The sequence below is a fragment of the Bos javanicus genome, chromosome 2, assembly GCF_032452875.1.
Source record: "Bos javanicus breed banteng chromosome 2, ARS-OSU_banteng_1.0, whole genome shotgun sequence".
In the NCBI taxonomy this organism is placed as follows: Eukaryota; Metazoa; Chordata; class Mammalia; order Artiodactyla; family Bovidae; genus Bos; species Bos javanicus.
In genome coordinates, this window is record NC_083869.1 from 10,991,754 (window position 1) to 11,012,661 (window position 20,908).

Sequence of the window (20,908 nt, forward strand, 5' to 3'; positions counted from 1 at the left end):
GCCAAATAATGCTCAAACTACTACACAATTGCACTCATCTCACACGCTAGTAAAGTAATGCTCAAAATTCTCCAAGCCAGTGAACTTCCTGATGTTCAAGCTGGTTTTAGAAAAGGCAGAGGAACCAGAAATCAAATTGTCAACAACTGCTGGATCATTGAAAAAGCCAGAGAATTCCAGAAAAAAATCTATTTCTGCTTTAATTACAATGCCAAAGCTTTGACTGTGTGTATCAAAGTAAACTTTGGAAAATTCTTCAAGAAATGGGCATACCAGACCACCTGACCTGCCTCTTGAGAAACCTATATGCAGGTCAGTAAGCAACAGTTAGAACTGGACATGGGACAACAGACTGATTACAAATAGGAAAAGGAGTACGTCAAGGCTGTACATTGTCTTCCTGATTATTTAACTTATATGCAGAGTACATCATGAGAAACTCTGGACTGGAAGAATCACAAGCTGGAATCAAAATTGCCGGGAGAAATATCAATAACGTCAGATATGCAGATGACACCACCCTTATGGCAGAAAGTGAAGAGGAACTAAAAAGCCTCTTGATGAAAGTGAAAGTGGAGAGTGAAAAAGTTGGCTTAAAGCTCAACATTTAGAAAACTAAGATCATGGTGTCTGGTCCCATCACTTCATGGGAAATAGATAGGGAAACAGTGGAAAGAGTGTCAGACTTCATTTTTTTGGTCTCCAAAATCACTGCAGATGGTGATTGCAGACATGAAATTAAAAGACACTTACTCTTTGGAAGGAAAGTTATGACCAACCTAGATAGCATATTCAAAAGCAGAGACATTACTTTGCCAGCAAAGGTCTGTCAAGTTTTTTTCCAGTAGTTTTCCATGTTTTTTCCAGTAGTCATGTATGGATGTGAGATTTGGACTGTGAAAACAGCTGAGTGCCAAAGAATTGATGCTTTTGAACTGTGGTGTTGGAGAAGACTCTTCAGAGTCCCTTGGACTGAAAGGAGATCCAGCCAGTCCATTCTAAAGGAGATCAGTCCTGGGTGTTCTTTGGAAGGACTGATGCTAAAGCTGAAACTCCAGTACTTTGGCCACCTCATGTGAAGACTTGACTCATTGGAAAAGACTCTGATGCTGGGAGGGATTGGGGGCAGGAGGAGAAGGGCATAACAGAGGATAAGATTGCTGGATGGCATCACTGACTCGGTGGATGTGAGTTTGAGTGAACTCCGGGAGTTGGTGTTGGACAGGGAGGCCTAGCATGCTGCAATTCATGGGGTCTCAAAGAGTTGGACACGACTGAACGACTGAACTGAACTGAACTGAATGCATTTTGTATCTTTTATGGACTATAATGGCTACTCCATTTCTTCTAAGGGATTCTTGCCCACAGTAGTAGATATAATGGTCATGAGTAAAGTCAATCATTGATTAAGACAAATGTGTTAAATAAACCTTCCACTATATTTTGCTTGTTTTGACTTTACTCAACTCCACTGTGCCTACATATACAACTGAGGCTGTGATTCTTTATGAAAGTTTCAGCAATTCATACATAATCTGTATTGCAAAGTGTATAGTGAATTTATTAGGTGCATTTATAATTCTTCCATTCTCTGGAAGATGAGAATGCTTGACTCCTTCAGTTCAGTTCAGTCACTCACACCTGTCCGACTCTCTGCGACCCCATGAATCACAGCCCACCAGGCCTCCCCGTCCATCACCAACTCCCGGAGTTCACTCAGACTCATGTCCATCAAGTCAGTGATGCCATCCAGCCATCTCATCCTCTGTCGCCCCCTTCTCCTCCTGCCCTCAATCTTTCCCAGCATCAGAGTCTTTTCCAATGAGTCAACTCTTCACATGAGGTAACCAAAGTACTGGAGTTTCAGCTTTAGCATCATTCCTTCCAAAGAAATCCTTAGGCTTATGAAGTTATTTGGACAATAGAATTGATTATCAAAGCAAAAATGCTCTTCAAATAATTTTTTCTCAATGATTGTCACAGTATCCATTTTCTTATTTAAAAATGTAGTAAAATTTTTTGGTGCTCAAAACAAATACAGTATTGAGTTTGCCTTTTACTAAAATGGCCAATCTTTTTTTTTTTTAATTTAATTTTATTTTTTAAACTTTACATAATTGTATTAATTTTGCCAAATATCGAAATGAATCCGCCACAGGTATACATGTGTTCCCCATCCTGAACCCTCCTCCCTCCTCCCTCCCCATACCATCCCTCTGGGTCGTCCCAGTGCACTAGCCCCAAGCATCCAGTATCATGCATCGAACCTGGACTGGCAAAATGGCCAATCTTTAATGATATTGTTTTATCTAGGAAGAGCCTTGATCAAACTATATGCTTGAAGCAAAGTATTCTAAACTGTCATTCTTTCAAAATATTTTCATACATCTCTCTTCACTTTCATTTCCTGAGAAATGTGGCATGTCCAATTCCAGTCTATTTTGTTGTTTCTCAGTCACTAAGTTGTGTCCAACTCTTTGCAACCCCATGAAATGCACCATGTCAGGCTCCCCTGTCCTTCGTTTTCTCCTGGAGTTTGCTCCAACTCATGTCTATCAAGTCAATGATGCCATCCAACCATGTCATCATCTGTCATCCCCTTTTGTTCCTGCCCTCAATCTTGCCAAGCATCAAGACCTTTTCCACTGAGTTGGCTCTTCATATCAAGTAGCCTTAGTATACCTTCCCTTGAAGCTCAGTTGGTCAGAATCCGCCTGCAGTGCAGGAGTCTGCCAGCAACGCAGTAGACTGAGGTTCGACTCCTAGGTTGAGAAGATCCCCTGCTGAATGAAATGGCAATACACTCCAGTATTCTTTCCTGGGAAATTCCATGGACAAAGGAGCCTGGTGAGCTATAGTCCTTGGGATTACAAGGGTCAGAAACAAGTTAGCAACTAAACCACTGCCAGTCTAAGTATTGGAGCTTCAACTTTAGCATCAGTCTTTCCAATGAATATTCAGGATTGATTTACTTTAGGATTGACGGGTTTGATCTCCTTGCTGTCCAAGGGTCTCTCAAGAGTCTTTTCCAGCACAACAATTTGAAAGTATCAGTTCTTCAGCACTCAGCCTTCTTTATGGTCCAACTATCACATCCATATAATTACTGGAAAAACCATAGCTTTGACTATATGGACCTTTTTTAGCAAAGTGATATCTCTGCTTTATATTATGCTATCTAGGTTTGTCATAGCTTTTTTTTTCCCCAAGGAACAAGTGTGTTTTAATTTCATGGCTGCAGTCACCACCTGCAGTGATCTTGGACCCCAAGAAAACAAAATCTGTCACTGTTTCCACATTTCCCCCCATCAATTTGTCATGAAGTGATGGAGCTGGGTGCTATGATCTTCATTTTTTGAATGTTCAGTTTTAAGCCAGCTTTTTCACTCTCCTCTTTCACCCTCTTCAACAGGCTATTTAGTTCCTCTTTGCTTTCTGCAATTAAAGTGGTATCATTTCCATATCTGAGGTTGTTGATATTTCTCCCAGCATTATGATTCTAGCTTGTGACTCATCCAGCCTGGCATTTTGCATGATGTACTCTGCATGTCAGTTAAATAAACAGTGTGGCAATATACAGCCTTGACGTACTTCTTTTCCAATTTTGAACCAGTCTGTTGTTCCATGTTCAGTTCTAGCTGTTGCTTCCTGACCTGCATACAAGTTTCTCAGGAGACAGGTTAGGTGATCTTGTATTCCCCTCTCTTTAAGAATTTTCCACAGTATGATGTGATCCACACAGTCAAAGAATTTCAGGTAGTCAGTGAAGCGGAAATAGATATTCTTCTGGAATTCCTTTGCTTTCTCTATGATCCAACGGATGCTGACATTTGATATTTGGTTCCTCTGCCTTTTCTAAATCCAGCTTGTACATCTGGAAATTCTCTGTTCAGATACTGTTGAAGCTTAGCTGGTAGGACTTTGAGCATTACCTTGCTAGCATGTGAAATGAGCAAAATTGCACAGTAGTGTGAAATTATTTAGCGTTGCTCTTCTTTGGGATTAGAATAAAAATTGACTTTTTCCATTTCTATGGCCACATTCAGTTTTTCAAATCTGCTGACATATTGAATACAGCACTTTAACAGCAACATTTTATAGGATTTGAAATAGCTTAGCTGGAATCCCATCACCGTCAATAGCTTTGTTTGTAGTGATGTTTCCTAAGGCCTACTTAGGAAACAGGATGTCTGGCTCTAGGTGAGTGTGGTCATCAGACATTGTGGTTATCCAGACTTTTTTTTTAAACAAAAATTCACCATTCATAATAACATTGTGAAATTGGTTTATTTCAACACATGTGAATGTGTGTATCTCTTCCTCTCTATACTATATATATCATATATATATCTGACAAACTTGTGGTTTTGACACAGGATTTTTCATAATACAGAGCCATTAAAATCAGCTTTTTCTTGAAAGATATACACAGGAAAAACTGCAAACAATACTGCTGACAAGATTAAGATCCATCATAAGAAAAGCTATGTGAAAAAAAAAACAAACAAAAAAACCCTGCAGTGGCTAGTTGTGATTTAATATTTCTGAAAGAAGACATTAATAAATTAAATAGGTAAAATATACATAAAATAAAAAAGAAAAAGATTCTACTAGTGTAAGTCTGATAATTATAAATGTGTATATAACTTTAAATGTGTTCTATATTTTCAGTTATATTAAAGTATATATAATTTAGCATATTATATTACTTTTAATTCTCTTTGGTATCTTTGTCAAAATGAATTACTAGTTCCTATGCAGCAATTTTAACTTAAGATTAGTTTACAATTAAATAATAAATGGAATCATGGGAGAAGGGGATGATAGAAGATGATAGAGTCAGCTGGTTTGTTTAATGAATCTTCCAAAGGATATGGCTTTGTGTTTTCTTGACCTTCTATAGAGCAATTTTTTCAAACATTTCAAATATTGAAATAATTAATTAACATGTGTCTTATGGTTAGCAACTGAAATAAACACTTAAATTATGAGGATATGTTACTCAGATGGCAAAATAATTCATTTGACAACCATCTGACTTCCAATGGGCATTATTTTAAGAAGCATATCATTCATTTGATAACTGATAGTCACACTTAGAATAGGGCTCTACCATGAAGAACTGTCAACTTGTTTAAAATAAGAGGCACCTAAAGAAAAGATGTAAATAGGATATAACGTAAATAAGTTTAGCAAATAATTCATGAATGTGTTTCTAATAAAAATTTAACAATCAAAAAAATAAATGTAACAAATCACCTTCCCCACATTCTCACCCAACCTAGAAACCAGTGTACAGGTCTAATCATCTTCTCTTACATTTTGCCCATCACAAATCCATCCTTTCTTTTCTGCCTTCTTTATGTCAACTAACAAAACAAACCAACAACTACAAGAAGACATATTGTAAATAAACTGACTGGCATTGCCATTTTACCACATTATGTTTTATAAAACTGTTTTCGTAATTTTTAAACCTGAAAAAGCCCATCTAGATGTCCTCTGTTTCCTTTTTTTTTTCCTTCCTCTAGAATTTAACCATGTTCTGTGGCAGGAAGTATACCTCCTATACAATGCTACATTTGTCACTGACAGAGGTGAGTTTGCTGAGATTGATTAATAGAGAATTTTAATAGAACAGCTGAAACATACTTCCTTTATGACATGAATTTTCAGCCATATTTTGAAGGAAAGAGAAGAAATACTTTCAGATAAGAGATGACTAATAAAAACCAGGGCAAAATGTTGGTTTATCCAAATATGCCATGTATTTTCATGTATCCATATTTTTGTGTATAATGCTTACCACCTCTGATGAAATTAAACTTATCTTATTTACTGGAGGAAAAAAGCCCATGTTTCATGGACCAAGTGACATGTGCAATGAAACAGTATTGTAACATATTAGCCATCATACTTCCTCCACACCTATTCTATGAAACTAGGTGTCTCCAACATTAGTGCAAACCCAGAAAAGTAGAAGGCAAAAATTTAAATTAAATCAAGAAGTCCTGAATTGATTTAGTTTATTCTGAAGTTATCAAGTTAAAATATCCATGACTATGAACACTGAATAGTATACTGAAGATTTGGCAAGGATTTATGTACAGTTATTTCAAAACTATTATGCATGATATATGACATATTATATCATACTTATCACACATGCCATTTCAAAATCAAACCTTCCATGTTCCTCTTTTTAGTCAAATAAATTGCTTCTTCTGCTTCACTATAATACTTTGTTCAAAGATGTTATACAGCATTCACCAAATACTTCCATATATTAGAGTAATTTATGTATATTATTAGTCTCCTGTCACAATAGCAAACTTCCAGGTTTATGGGAAAATGTCTTCCAAATTATGGATCTCTCAGGTCCTAAAAGAGATCAGTATCTAGCATGTGCCCCATAAATGTGAATTTAATTGTATTTAACTGAACTGTAATGAAGTCACAGAGGAAGGGGTCCTAAGTGCAGTGAATAGTAAATATATTTGAAAAGATTGTGTTGGAACTGATTTTGCAGCAAAAACCATATGAGACATTTATAATACTAGACGGAAATAAGATGTTACACAAAAGAGACACTGAACCACAAAGAAAAGAATATTGAATTATAAATGAGAATAATCACTTTCTGGGTCAATTTGTGAAAACAATAGTTCTATTATCATTAACAAATGAAAAGTGTTTTACTCATTTAAAAATGGAGCCATGGCATAAACAACACCCAGTTGTGAATGTGACTGGTGATAGAAGCAAAGCCCAATGCTATAAAGAGCAATATTGCATAGGAACATGGAATGTTAGGTCCATGAGTCAAGGCAAATTGGAAGTGGTCAAATAGGAGATAGCAAATGTGAACGTCGACATTCTAGGAATCAGTGAACTAAAATGGACTGGAATGGGTGAATTTAACTCAGGTGCCCATTATATCTACTACTTTGGGCAGGAATCCCTTAGAAGAAATGGAGTAGCCATCATGGTCAACAAAAGAGTCCGAAACGCAGTACTTGGATGCAATCTTAAAAACAACAGAATGATTGCTGTTCGTTTCCAAGGCAAACCACTCAATATAATGGTAATCCAAGATATTAGGTTAGAACCTATTAGATCATAGGTTCTATGAAGACCTACAAGACATTCTAGAAATAACACCCAAAAAAGATGTCCTTTTCATTATAGGGGACTGGAATGCAAAAGTAGGAAGTCAAGAAATACCTGGAGTAACAGGCAAATTTGACCTTGGAGTACAGAATGAAGCAGGGCAAAGGCTAATAGACTTTTGCCAAGAGAACACAATGGTCATAGCAAACACCCTCTTCCAACAACACAAGAGAAGACTCTACATATGGACATCGCCAGATGGTCAACACCGAAATCAGATTGATTATATTCTTTGTAGCCAAAGATGGAGAAGCTCTATACAGTCAGCAAAAATAAGACTTGGAGAGGACTGTGGCTCAGATCATGAACTCCTTATTGTTAAATTCAGACTTAAATTGAAGAAAGTAGGGAAAACCACTAGATCATTCAGGTATGACTAAATCAAATCCCTTTCCATTATACAGTGGAAATGACAAATAGATTCAAGGGATCGGATCTGATAGTCAGAGTGCCTGAAGAACTACGGATGGATGACATTGTCAGGAGACAGGGATCAAGATCATCCCCAAGGAAAAAAACACAAAAAAGCAAAGTGGCTGTCTAGGGAGGCCTTACAAATAGCTGTGAAAAGAAGAGAAAGGCAAAGGAGTAAAGGAAAGATATACCTATTTGAATGCAGAGTTCCAAAGAATAGCAAGAAGAGATAAGAAAGACTTCTTCAGCGATCAATGCAAAGAAATAGAGGAAAACAACACAATGGGAAAGACTAGAGATCTCTTCAAGAAAATTAGAGATACCAAGGGAACATTTCATGCAAAGATGGGCTCGATAAAGGACAGAAATGGTATGGACCTAACAGAAGCAGAAGATATTAAGAAGAGATGGAAGGAATACACAGAAAAATTGTACAAAAAAGATCTTCATGACCAAGATAATCACGATGGTATGATCACTCACCTAGAGCCAGACTCCTGGAATGTGAAGTCAAGTGGGCCTTAGAAAGCATCACTATGAACAAAGCTAGTGGAGATGATGGAATTCCAGTTGAGTTCTTTCAAATCCTGAAAGATGATGCTGTGAAAGTGCTGCACTCAGTATGCCAGCAAATTTGGAAAACTCAGCAGTGGCCACAGGACTGGAAAAGGTCAGTTTTCATTCCAATCTCAAAGAAAGGCAATGCCAAATAATGCTCAAACTACCATACAATTGCACTCATCTGACATGCTAGCAAAGTAATGCTCAAAATTCTCCAAGCCAGGCTTCAACAGTATGTGAACCGTGAACATCCAGATGTTCAAGCTGGATTTAGAAAAGGCAGAGGAACCAGAGATCAAATTCCCAATATCTGTTGAATCATCAAAAAAGTGAGTTTCAGAAAAATATCTACATCTGCTTCATAGACTATGCTAAGTCCTTTGACTGTGTAGATCACAGCAAACTGTGAAAAATTCTTGAAGAGATGGGAATACTAGAACATCTGTCCAGGCTCCTGGGAAATTTGTATGCAGGTCCATAGGGAACAGTTAGAAATGGACACGGAACAACAAACATTCCAACTTGGGAAAGGAGTTTGGCAAGTCTGTATATTGTCACCCTGTGTATTTAACTTATATGAAGAGTGTATCATGAGAAATGCTAGACTGGATGAAGCACAAGCTGGAATCAAGATTGCCTAGAGAAATATCAATAACCTCATATATGGAGATGACATCACCCTTTATGGCAGAATTCAAAGAAGAACTAAAGACCTTGTTGATGAAAGTGAAAGAGGAGAATGAAAACGTTGGCTTAAAACTCACCATTCAGAAAGCTAAGATCATGACATCTGGTCTCATCACTTCATGACAAATAGATGGGGAAACAATGGAATCAGTGACAGACTCTATTTTTGGGTGTTCCAAAACCACTGCAGATGGTGACTGCAGCCATGAAATTAAAAGGCACTTGCTCCTTGGAAGAAAAGTTATGACCAGCCTAAACAACATATTAAAAAGCAGAGACATTACTTTGCCAATAAAGGTCCATCTAGTCAAAGTTATGGTTTTTCTAGTAGTCATGTATGGATGTGAGAGTTGGAATATAAAGAAAGCTGAGCTTTTGAACTGTGGTGTTGGAGAAGAAGACTCTTGAGAGTCCCTTGGACTGCAAGGAGATCCAAACAGTCCATCCTAAATGAAATCAGTCCTGCATATTCATTCATTGGAAGGATTTATGCTGAAGTTGAAACTCCAGTACTTTGGTCACCTAATGCAAAGAGCTGACTCATTTAAAAAAAACCCTGATCCTGGGAAAGATTGAAGGTGGGAGAAGAAGGGGATGACACAGGATGAGATGGTTGAATGGCATCACTGACTCAATGGACATGAGTTTGAGTAAACTCCAGGATTTGGTGATGGACAGAGAGGCCTGCTGTGCTGCAGTCCATGGGGTCACAAAGAGTCGGATATGACTGAGGAACTGAACTGTATTAATCAAAAGACACACCAAATCTACAGAGCCCAAGTGTTTACACATTGACATGGACAAATGAACACACATCCAATGCACACACAATGCACCCTTCCTGTACATTTTAAATACATTTAAAATAGTTATTAATTAATATACCTTTTGTTGACAAAAAATTGCTAATCATAAGAGGGTAAGAAATTCACTAAGGCAAGATTAATTGTATTGCCATCAGCAAAGAGTTTACCAATTTTAAATAAGTGAATATTTCAATGTGAATTCACTTTCATTTCTCACATAATTTTTACTTAGATTGCATCTCAAAATTTCACATGGACAAATAGAAAATGCAGAACGAAATGAAGACGTGCCAAATTATATGTATATATACAATCTGAATGCTCGGCTGTATCTGACTCTTTGAAACTCTGTGGACTGCAGCCCTCCAGGCTACTCTGCCCTCCCGATATTTCCCAGGCAAGAATATTGGAGTGGGCTGCCATTTCCTTCTCTCTAAGAAAGTCAGGAAGATCCCTGGCTCAGTGGTTGAACCCGCGTCTCTTGTGTCTCCTGCACTGGCAGCAATTCTTTACCACTGAGCCACCTGGGAAGCCTAATTATAGATATAGTCTTACTTATGCAATAAAGTGAGAGAAAAAGATATATTTATTAAATAGTAATGTAATACTTAGCAATGTAATACTTAGTAATTAAATAGTAATGTAATACTTAGTCTGAGAGATTTGTGTTTTAGCTCAGGGCACAAAAGCAATTTAGAAGTAATAACATCTTCTAACAGCCTTACTCAGATATAGGATATAGCAAACTTCACCAACTGTCTGATTCTTATACCAGATAGCAGATTTAATTAGAATTTGGTTAAATTTCAGTATGTCTCCTTTTTTAAAATTTCAAACATTTATCATTACTAACTCTAATCGACATTATACTCATGATGTCGTGGAGATTTCTATCCTTAAAAGTGTTATTCTAAGATCAATACTCATTAAATACAGTGTTATGAATATTAAGATCAATCTGTAAAATATGTTGCATTTGTCTGTAATTCAGTGAACTGTACTCAACTAGCTTTAACCATCTATTAATCAAGATAATACAATTCTTACAGAGCTTTTTCAATGGAAAACGAATTAATAATTTTTGTCTGGGAATGATTCCTCCTAGGAATCATTCAGATCAGATCAGATCAGATCAGTCGCTCAGTCATGTCCGACTCTTTGCGACCCCATGAATCGCAGCATGCCAGGTCTCCCTGTCCATCACCAACTCCCGGAGTAGTGTTTTTAATTTCATGTTTCTCAATACTATATGCTTTATCATTTATCCAGATTTTATTTTTCCCTACATTTTTTCCTCATTTCACTTAAATGTGTCTTGTATGTTGGTTTGTTGACTGTCAGTAGATATAGATATAAAAATCCTGTAGAATCACATTCTACTTAATATTATATTATTTTATAGTAATAAATAAAAATAGAAAAATAAGAATGCAAATCTATTTTTAGCAATAAATATTAAATATCTATTCCTAAAAATAATTCAATGATATAGAAAAAACTTTACCAAAAAATGCTAGGAGGAAAAAACAAGCAAAGAAGATATAAAATTTTGTGTACAGTAGCTTATAAAATTGTGTTATTTTGTATACACATATATATATCTCTATGCATATATAATGTACTGGAAGTCACAGATAAAATAGGTAATGACTTCAGTCTTACCTGAGTTCTTTGATGAGTTAATTTAACCATCTGATCCTCTTTGCCACTTTTGCTTTGATTTCTAAATTCCTTTCAGTGTTATATTTTTATAGTCTCCTTATTCTAATTATAGTTTATCCCTTCCTGACTCTATACAAACATTAATTATATCCTTTCTATGTTTTGGAAACACTTCTACTCCTGGTATATTGATGAACAATACAAAGTATGTGTCAATCATGGAAGTAGTACAGGGATTGATAAGCATTTTTTAGTAAGGGTCAAATACTAATCATCTCTACTGCATAGTCTGTGTTTTGTTTGTTTTCTTTAATCTCTTTACAAATTTAAAACCATTCTTAGCTCATGGCCATACAAAAGGGGCCATAGGTCATTTTATGGCACAAAGGTCATAGTTTCCCACCCCCTGTACAGGTCAGCAGTATCCTTAGAGGTTGCTTATTTGTCTTTATAAGGATTGAGGCACTTTTTGATGAAGGGTCAAATATGCCAGACATCCTACATAAATAAGGACTATCTGAAAAAGTGAAAATTAGTCCTGAGTGTCCAATAAGATTTCTAAATATCATATCAGTCATATATGTGAAACACTGATCACAGTGATCCAAACCTAATCATACAAATGAACACAAACTATTTTTGTAAGATTTTAATATTTACTCAAAATTTTAAGAATAAAACTAGTATGTTAAAAAAGAGGGTAGAACTTTTTATTGCTGTTATTGGGGGTTATTGCTAAAAGTTGTTAATCAGAAACCTTGTACATAGAAATTAAATTAGAAATACAGTGTACTTTTATCAGTCTCCTTTTATAATTATCATAATTTTTTCTTAGGAACAGAAATCTATGTCTTTGTTGCTTCTAATGTAATATTGTTTTAAATGATTCTTGTTTTACTTTTTGTATTATAGAAAAAGAATCATATTTGTGCACTCACTCATATGTACATATGCACACACGAATGTTATTATGTGTTATATTATTTCTGAATTCAATTTCACAATGGAGTTTAGTATTTTAATGTAAACCTTGCTATAATTTATTCTAAAATAAATGATTTTAGTAGACTTAAAGAACATAAATTTACCCATCATGATCATTAAGAAACAAACACTGATCTAATATTCATTTAGTAATAAAGCCTCACAAAATATTACTGTATTATTCTTATTTGTATGTCCACTTTTTTAACCTATATGGTATTAGGTCTCTTTTCTCATTCACTTATTTAAAATTAGTTCACTTTCTTTCTAGCATCTGTGAAGCAAATACAGTTGTAATATTTTGTACATTAGGGACATATCACAGATTTAACCATCTTAGAATCATACATGATTTACTAGTTATCTTTCTTTAATTAAATTATCTCTAATGAATGACTGATAATTTGGGTAAGAAGAAAAATCACTGATATGTAAGTGGTAAGTTTAACATTCTTTTTACCTTTATTTTCACTCATTAAACAACAACAATAAAACCCAAAGCAACAACAAAGTACAGCTGCTTCCCCATACCAAAATAGATACCATCATCTAATAGTAAATTCAAACTTGTGTCTTTCTACCTCTATATTTTATTACTGGGTTGGATACTTCCACATGGAATTGTGGCGTTTTGGTTGGGATTAGCTTAATATCCTAGCATGGAGCCTTCTAGTGACCTCAAGAGAGATGAAATTACAAGAAAGTTCAGAGATACAGAGTCATTAGGTGAAAAAGGATATCAGCTAACGAGTCTCATGTGGTTAAAAAGTACCTACTACTATGAAATTTATGAGGTTAGATTCTTTTTTAGAATCTTTCTTGGTTTCAGTTCAGATTGAAAAGAAGATTATACAGTTCAAGGTACTCTTGAAGTTAATTCTTGTGACTCTCAACTTCTAAATGGAATCAATTTAATAGCCATTCCAAAAATTAAAATCGTGTTTCTTCTTCCAACAATTCTGTCAGACACTTTTCTAGGTTTCACCTATACATTAGGGAACAAACAAAAGGGGTGTCTGATCTCGTGGGACATATTTTTTGTGTAAATGGTAGGAGATAGTGAAGGAGAGATACTTAACAAATGAGAATATGATTTAAAAAGTTAAGCTTAGAAATAAGTCAGAAAGAGAAAGACAAATACTATATGATATAATTTATATGTGGAATTTAAAATATGACACAAATGACCAAAGAGAAATAGTTCCACAGACACAGAGAACAAACTTGTGGTTGCCAATGAGGAGGGGGGTGGGAGAGAGATGCTGGGGGAGGTTGGGATTAGCAAACGTAACTTCTTCTATACTGAATGGATGAACAACAAGGTCCTAGTGTATAGCACAGACAACTGTATTCAACATCTTGTAATAATCTAGAATGGAAAAGAATGTGAACAAGTATATGTATATATGTGTATATACATAAGTATATATGGCTTCCCAGATGGTGTGGTATAGTAAAGAATCTGCCTGCCAATGCATGAGACACAAGAGATGCGGGTTGTATCCTTGGGTCAGGAAGATCCCTTGGAGTAGAAAATGGCAAGCTGCTTTAGTATCCTTGCCTGAAAAATTCCATGGACTGAGGAGCCTGGTGGGCTACAGTCCATGAAGTTGCTAAAAGCTGGACATGACTGACCACACACACACATATACATGTATAACTGATCACTTTGCTGTACAGCAGAAATTAACACAACATTGTAGATCAATTATACTTAAATTAAGTTTAATATTTCATGCTAAAAAAAGTAAATATGAGAGTCTGAAAGGCCTGATAATTGGTCAAGGGAGTTTCATTGAAGTGGTGATGTTTGAGCTTAAACCTTAAACACAGAAAGGAACCAGCCATAACAAGGCTTCCTTTGCAGAGGAAGGGCCAGTGCAAAGGCCTTAAGGCAAAAAAGAAAAAACAAACAAACAAACAACAACAAAACTCTCAATATTGCTCCATAAGGAGCATGCAATTTTGGTGATAGAGTCCCTGAAATTTACAGATACACAAAATACATAAACTTCATAAAGTGAAAATATATTTGTTTATAAATATCTGTTAAATGAACAAGTAGTTTACATATGGGTAATGAGGAAAAAGAAAATTCATGACTAATTTCTACATTTGGGACTTGAAAAACTATATCAATGTGGATGATGATGCCATTTACTAAGAAGAATATAGGACTCTTGTAGTTCTTTCATTTTAGTAATCTGCTGCTGCTATTCCATTGGTTTCTGAATTCCAGAGTTGAAGATACTGAAACTGAGAGACTATTGTATAGTCTCTTTCTTGGATGGAAACTCCTAAAATTTTAGCTTTTTTTCATAGTTGGTGAATTTTATTAGGATATGATTAGTTATAAAGCATTTCACCACAATCTTGTTTGGAACTGAATTGACCCTTTAAACTGGAATTCTCATATTTAAAAGTAGTTTATTCCATAATTTATGGATGAGAATTGAAAATTGAAACATTTCAACTAAATCCCAGAATAAGTTAACAAATTAACATGCATTTTTACTTGAAGAAATAGTTGAACATACCATTTCTGTAGTAAGCTACATACAAAAGAAAAACAATGAGAAATGTATCTTAATAGCATTTTATATATGCATTTCAAATTTTTGAGGCATAAAATACATAATGTAAATTAAACACTGTTAAAAATATGTTGAAAAATTAATAAGAGCTTGCATATTAAATAAGAATATGGAAATAGCATATCTACATAAGAAAGTTGATATATTTACAAGATATTATGATTCCATATATATTGTTTAGATGTTAGAAAGAGCTCTTTTAGAGTTTAAAATTTATTTCACTAGAATTCTCAGAAAACATATTCCCTGTTGTAGTAACATAAATGTAATTTCTCCATTCTTTTATTTTTCCTCCAGAAATCTCTTCTGTTATCCTCTTTGTTAACTTTAACAATTATCACTTCATGGGATAACAGTGGGGAAACAGTGGAAACAGTGTCAGACTTTATTTTTCTGGGCTCCAAAATCACTGCAGATGGTGACTGCAGCCATGAAATTAAAAGACACTTACTCCTTGGAAGGAAAGTTATGACCAATCTAGACAGCATATTGAAAAGCAGAGACATTACTTTGCCAACAAAGGCTCGTCTAGTTAAGGCTATGGTTTTTCCTGTGGTCATGTATGGATGTGAGAGTTGGACTGTGAAGAAGGCTGAGCGCCAAAGAATTGATGCTTTTGAACTGTGGTGTTGGAGAAGACTCTTGAGAGTCCCTTGGACCACAAGGAGATCCAACCAGTCCATTCTGAAGGAGATCAGCCCTGGGATTTCTTTGGAAGGAATGATGCTAAAGCTGAAACTCCAGTACTTTGGCCACCTCATGCGAAGAGTTGACTCATTGGAAAAGACTCTGATACTGGGAGGGATTGGGGGCAAGAGAAGAAGGGGACAACAGAGGATGAGATGGCTGGATGGCATCACTGACTCCATGGACGTGAGTCTCAGTGAACTCCGGGAGTTGGTGATGGACACGGAGGCCTGGTGTGCTGCGATTCATGGGGTCGCAAAGAGTCAGACATGACTGAGTGACTGATCTGATCTGATGCCTGAAATTTAGACTTTATAAACTTATTTTGATAAAATGTTTCTCTTTTGTGTCTGTTTTTATGTATGAAAAATTCCTCATATATTTTCCCTCATATAGTATATATTACCTCATATATTATTTTTAAAGAAACAGTCTTCAGAGATTTCCCCTGTGAAAACAAATTAACTTAGAGTTGTGTGGCTTATTTCCTTATTACAAAGTGTATTTAAGCTTGTATAACTAGAGAAGACTGATCTGATATTAAGTACAGCACCTTGGAATGTTCCCCCCACATGATTTCATAGAAAACATGGATAACATTGCAAATTTTAGAATAGCTAAATGGAATATGAAGTAGAACAAACATGTAAACAAATGTTTGAAAACAAACAAACCAGGTCTCTCACTGAAACTGAAGAATTACGGAATTTGGGGAATGGAAAGCAATAGTACAGCAGAAGGAAAAAAGTTTGAATTGAGAAGGGCCATAAAATATGGGCATTTATTGAGTCCTTCTCTAGCATTTATTGCCACCAAAATACCTTCAATTTCCCTTTGAGAAAGTCAATCCTTTTCCACTGTGTCAAATTCAGAGTGTGCTGGAGTGAGGGAGGGGATTAGTGCCAAGCTCGTTTGGTTTGTCCCAATCGAGAAAAGAAAATCAATCCTTCAACTCTCTGGACTTAACAATCATTTCAGTTATGGGCAAGTGACCTAATTCAAGTCAACAAGAGTAATTGAATCCCACTATTTGTACATAAAACACCAGAAATATCACCACTTATCCCTTGTTTATGAAATAAAAATATGCCTCTTAACTGACGAAACATTAAGATAAAGTCAAAAATCCTAGGAAGCAGAGCAGAGATAGAAATTCTTCCAAATATGTTTTAACAGCTGTCTAAAATTGTTAGGATCACCCTTATGTATAATGTTTGTAGCAGTTAATATCTTTCTTTTAGTGTTTAAATATATTTGATTAGGTTTCTACTATTAAATGCGTTCTAATTTATACTGAACTTCAGGGAAGAAATATATATATGTGTCTGTGTGTCTGTGTGTATACACCCATATATGCACAATACCAATTATCTCTCTATCTACAAAAAAAGAAACAGAGATAGAGAGTAGTATGAGGGGGGAAAAAAACAGGTCACACGTGAGAGGGAATAAAAAGGCATAACAACAATGCATTGCAGAAAAAAATAACCATGAGAAGTAAAAAGATACAGAGAAATAGAAAGGAGAGTTTAATACACATTATGAAAGATACAAGAAAGATAAATATGGAATAAAAGGAGTTAGGAAGTTTTACCAAAAAAAAAAGAAAGTCCTTCAATACATGTTCTGCTTGGAACAAATGGACTATGTGCCTCCAGGACTCATTTGTTTAATTAATTATATCTTTTTTTTTAAAATTCATGTCTAATACTTGTTCCAACTTTTTTCAATGTTCAAGCTAGTCAGATATTGAATTTTTATTATCTTGAATAAAGCAAAGACTGAAACATACCTGCAAGAAGACTAAAATTATTCAAACCTGTTACTGTAATTACTTTGATGCATTCTTGAACGTTCAATAAATATGACCTGTTGTTTATTAGGATAATATGTTCAAAAAGAAACTTTTTTGTACAAATAAAAAAACTCAAATTAGCACATATAACTTTTCTGGAGTTGGTAAGCTCCCTATTACAAGAAATACTCAAGGTTTATCATGAATAGAAATATTTATATGTATAGTGGTGGTTTGGGTTGCGAAGTCGTGTCCTACTCACGACTCTAAGGACTGTAGCCTACTGGGCTCCTCTGTCCTTGGAATTCTCCAGGCAAGCATACTGGAGTGGGTTGCCATTTCCTTCACCAGGGTATCTTCCTGACCCAGTAATCGAATTCAGGTATCCTACATTGCAGGCAGATTTCTTCGCGGACTGAGCTTAGGGGGTAAGCCTTAGGAGGCTTAGGAGGGAAGCCCTATTTATATGTATATGGGCTGAGCTAGATTGCATATTGTCATAATGTATCGAAATATAGTTGCCTGCAAGATTTGATTATAAGTAAAAAAATGTTAGAAAAGAAAGTGCCCTTCAGTAATAAATACCAAAATATAATTGTTCTATTCTGAGCATTAACAGACACCATTTTCCATATCAAGAATAAAATTAGAACAAAGTGCCACATTTCTCAAGTATTAAAAGATAACTAGGATGACTCCAGAGGACCACTAGTTTCTTTGCTGTCAGCAAAATCAGCAGGGGTGTCAGCCAAGAATGCGGTAGCTAGTTAGAAGCATACATGTTTCTAGAAAAGAACATCTTCTAAAGTGAGATATTTTAGTTCATCCTGCAAAATTTACCTTCTAAATATGGACATGAGTAAGCTTGGCTTTAGCAATTACTAAATAGAATATGGCAAGGGGATTTGAGACTCTGTATGTGCAGGAAAGTTATTAATGACAACAATTAAAATCATTTTATCAAGGGAGTACTATCTCAGGTGGTGCTGAAATTACACTTCAAGGTATGTTGTGTCTTGCTCTAAATTGGAGTGAGCCTTTTGAGTATAAACAAGTGTACTTTATCTGAAGAATCCTGCTTGAAAATAAAGATATATGTGCATATATATATATATATTTGGACATACATAAATATGAATGTGCATGTATATATACACATACATAAATGTATGTTATATTCAGTACAGTGTTTTATGGAATAACCCATGTTTTACTAATTTCCAAACTTATTTTACAATTCATGAATCATCTAAAATTTATAAAAGGCAGTAGGACAATTAAAATACCTGCCTCATAGTTATTTTTTTAATATAATAGTTATCATAGAGGAAAATATTTCATACAAAGGGAAGACAATTTTCATAACGATCTTAAGTAGATCAAAAGCACACAGTACTATTTTAAATCTACATTACTTAAGGCAATTTAAACATTAGAAAAATATCATTATGATTTTAAGTAATAATATATACATGTCTACAAAAATTGGCTCAGGAACTATAAAAGCGAAAGGAGTGGGACATTTTGAAGAGTCTAAAATAATTTGGTAAATTAAATTCGAATTTGTGCACCCTGAATAATAATTACCTTTCTTGAAAAAAAAAAATTCTGGTTGTCTATTTTGTACAGGAAATATTTCCAATATCATTAACCAATATTCTTAGATTTCTGTCACTTTATATTCTTATTTACTTTTGTGACTGGTTAGAACCTCCAACTTTGTCCATTCTTTCTATATATCTGTGGCTATGATTCTGAAAATAATCAGAAATTATGCAAAAATAATCATATAAATGTTAACAGTCACTGCTGCAGCTGCTGCTAAGTCGCCTCAGTAGTGTTCGACACTGTGCGACCCTATAGATGGCAGCCTACTAGCTCCTCCACCCCTGAGATTCTCCAGGCAAGAACACTGGAGTGGGTTGCCATTTCCTTCTCCAATGCATGAAAGTGAAAAGTGAAAGTGAAGTTGCTCAGTCGTGTTCCACTCTTAGCGACCCCACGGACTGCAGCCTCCCAGGCTCCTCTGTCCATGGGATTTTCCAGGCAAGGGTACTGGAGTGGGGTGCCATCGTCTTCTCCTGTAGCAGTCACTAGGTGTTCACTTTCTCCTTATATGACAGTACTTTTTAGTATTTAATACCAATAAATATTGTCTCTTATTACTACTTTCATCAGTCCTGTAAAATAGGCACCTTCTGAAATGCAGTGGGAGATTAGGGTAAGGAACACAGGAATCTGCAGAGTGGAGAGAAGTGCAATAAGTGTATATTTGTGTGTGTTTGTGTGTGTGTGTGTGTGTATGTATATGATATATGTGTGCATGCATAGGTATTTATGTGGTGAACTCAGTCAGGGATATTTAGAGGGGAAAGATCATTTAGACTTGACATTATACAATAATTTCAGAGAGGAATTATAACTATGATAAATAATACATAAAAATTATAAAAATGTATTACGGCATTGTAGATCTTACTTTCCAATCCTCTCCCCACCCCACAACTCATACCAGTTATAAAGTTTCAGGTTAATTATGGCAAAGATACAGAATGTACAGACTCTAGGTTGTTATACAGAACAGAGGCTGATGCAGATTATATTCATGAGACTCTCTTGACCTGTTTTTATCAAAGTTACTGTGCTGCAGATTACAATTCCTGCTATAGTTGAGAACGAAGCTAATTTTTTGTTTTACCCTGACTTTTCAGAATCAGGGTACGTTATATACTATTAAAACACTTCACAAATTTCCTGCTTGGACTTGCTGTACCAGTATGAATCTCTACTGGCTTATCAAAGCAACATTTTCATTGAGAGAATAGAGACACATGTGGACATAGTCAGTGACAAAGACTCTTTAACTATAACTCCTAGTTAGAGAGTTTCCATTCTCTAACAGATTTAAACACAAAGTGTGTTACTGGTATATACAGAATGAGGGGTTGTGATAGCTGAATGGGTTGAATGAGTAAAAGCGGTTAAGAAGTTGTGTTTGAATCTGCACATGGTGGGAGATATTGTATATTTTTAAGAAAGGAAGGGCAGGATAGAATATTCAAAATTAAAAAAAAAACTTTCATTGAAATATAGAAGATAAAAAAAGGAAAGATTAGAAGTAAGGATAAATTTGAAATCTGTTGGTGATCTGCCTTGGTTCAGGGCGAGATGGTAATAGTCTAAAACTAAGGAAAAGGTGATAGAGAGTGGTTATGCATCTGTCAGATTAACACTTGTTAGTTGGAGCACAAGCTGCCAGATGGTGAGCAGTGGTTCAACATGTTGTTTCAACAACAGACCACAAGAGAAAATTGAAATAGAGAAGCTTACTGCTCACAGGTCCTGAAGAAGTACGTGGCATGCCTTGTGGGGGTCACATAGGGAGGTCAAGGCAGAGTGCAGACAGAGAGACAGACAGACAGAATCTGGGGTACATGCCTTTATTAGGTTCCATGAATGAAGTGCTTGGAGGTTCCCAGGCTAATGACAGATTGGTCAACTCAAACTTAAAGGTCTTGGTAAGTCCATGGCAATTTTACCAAAACCTT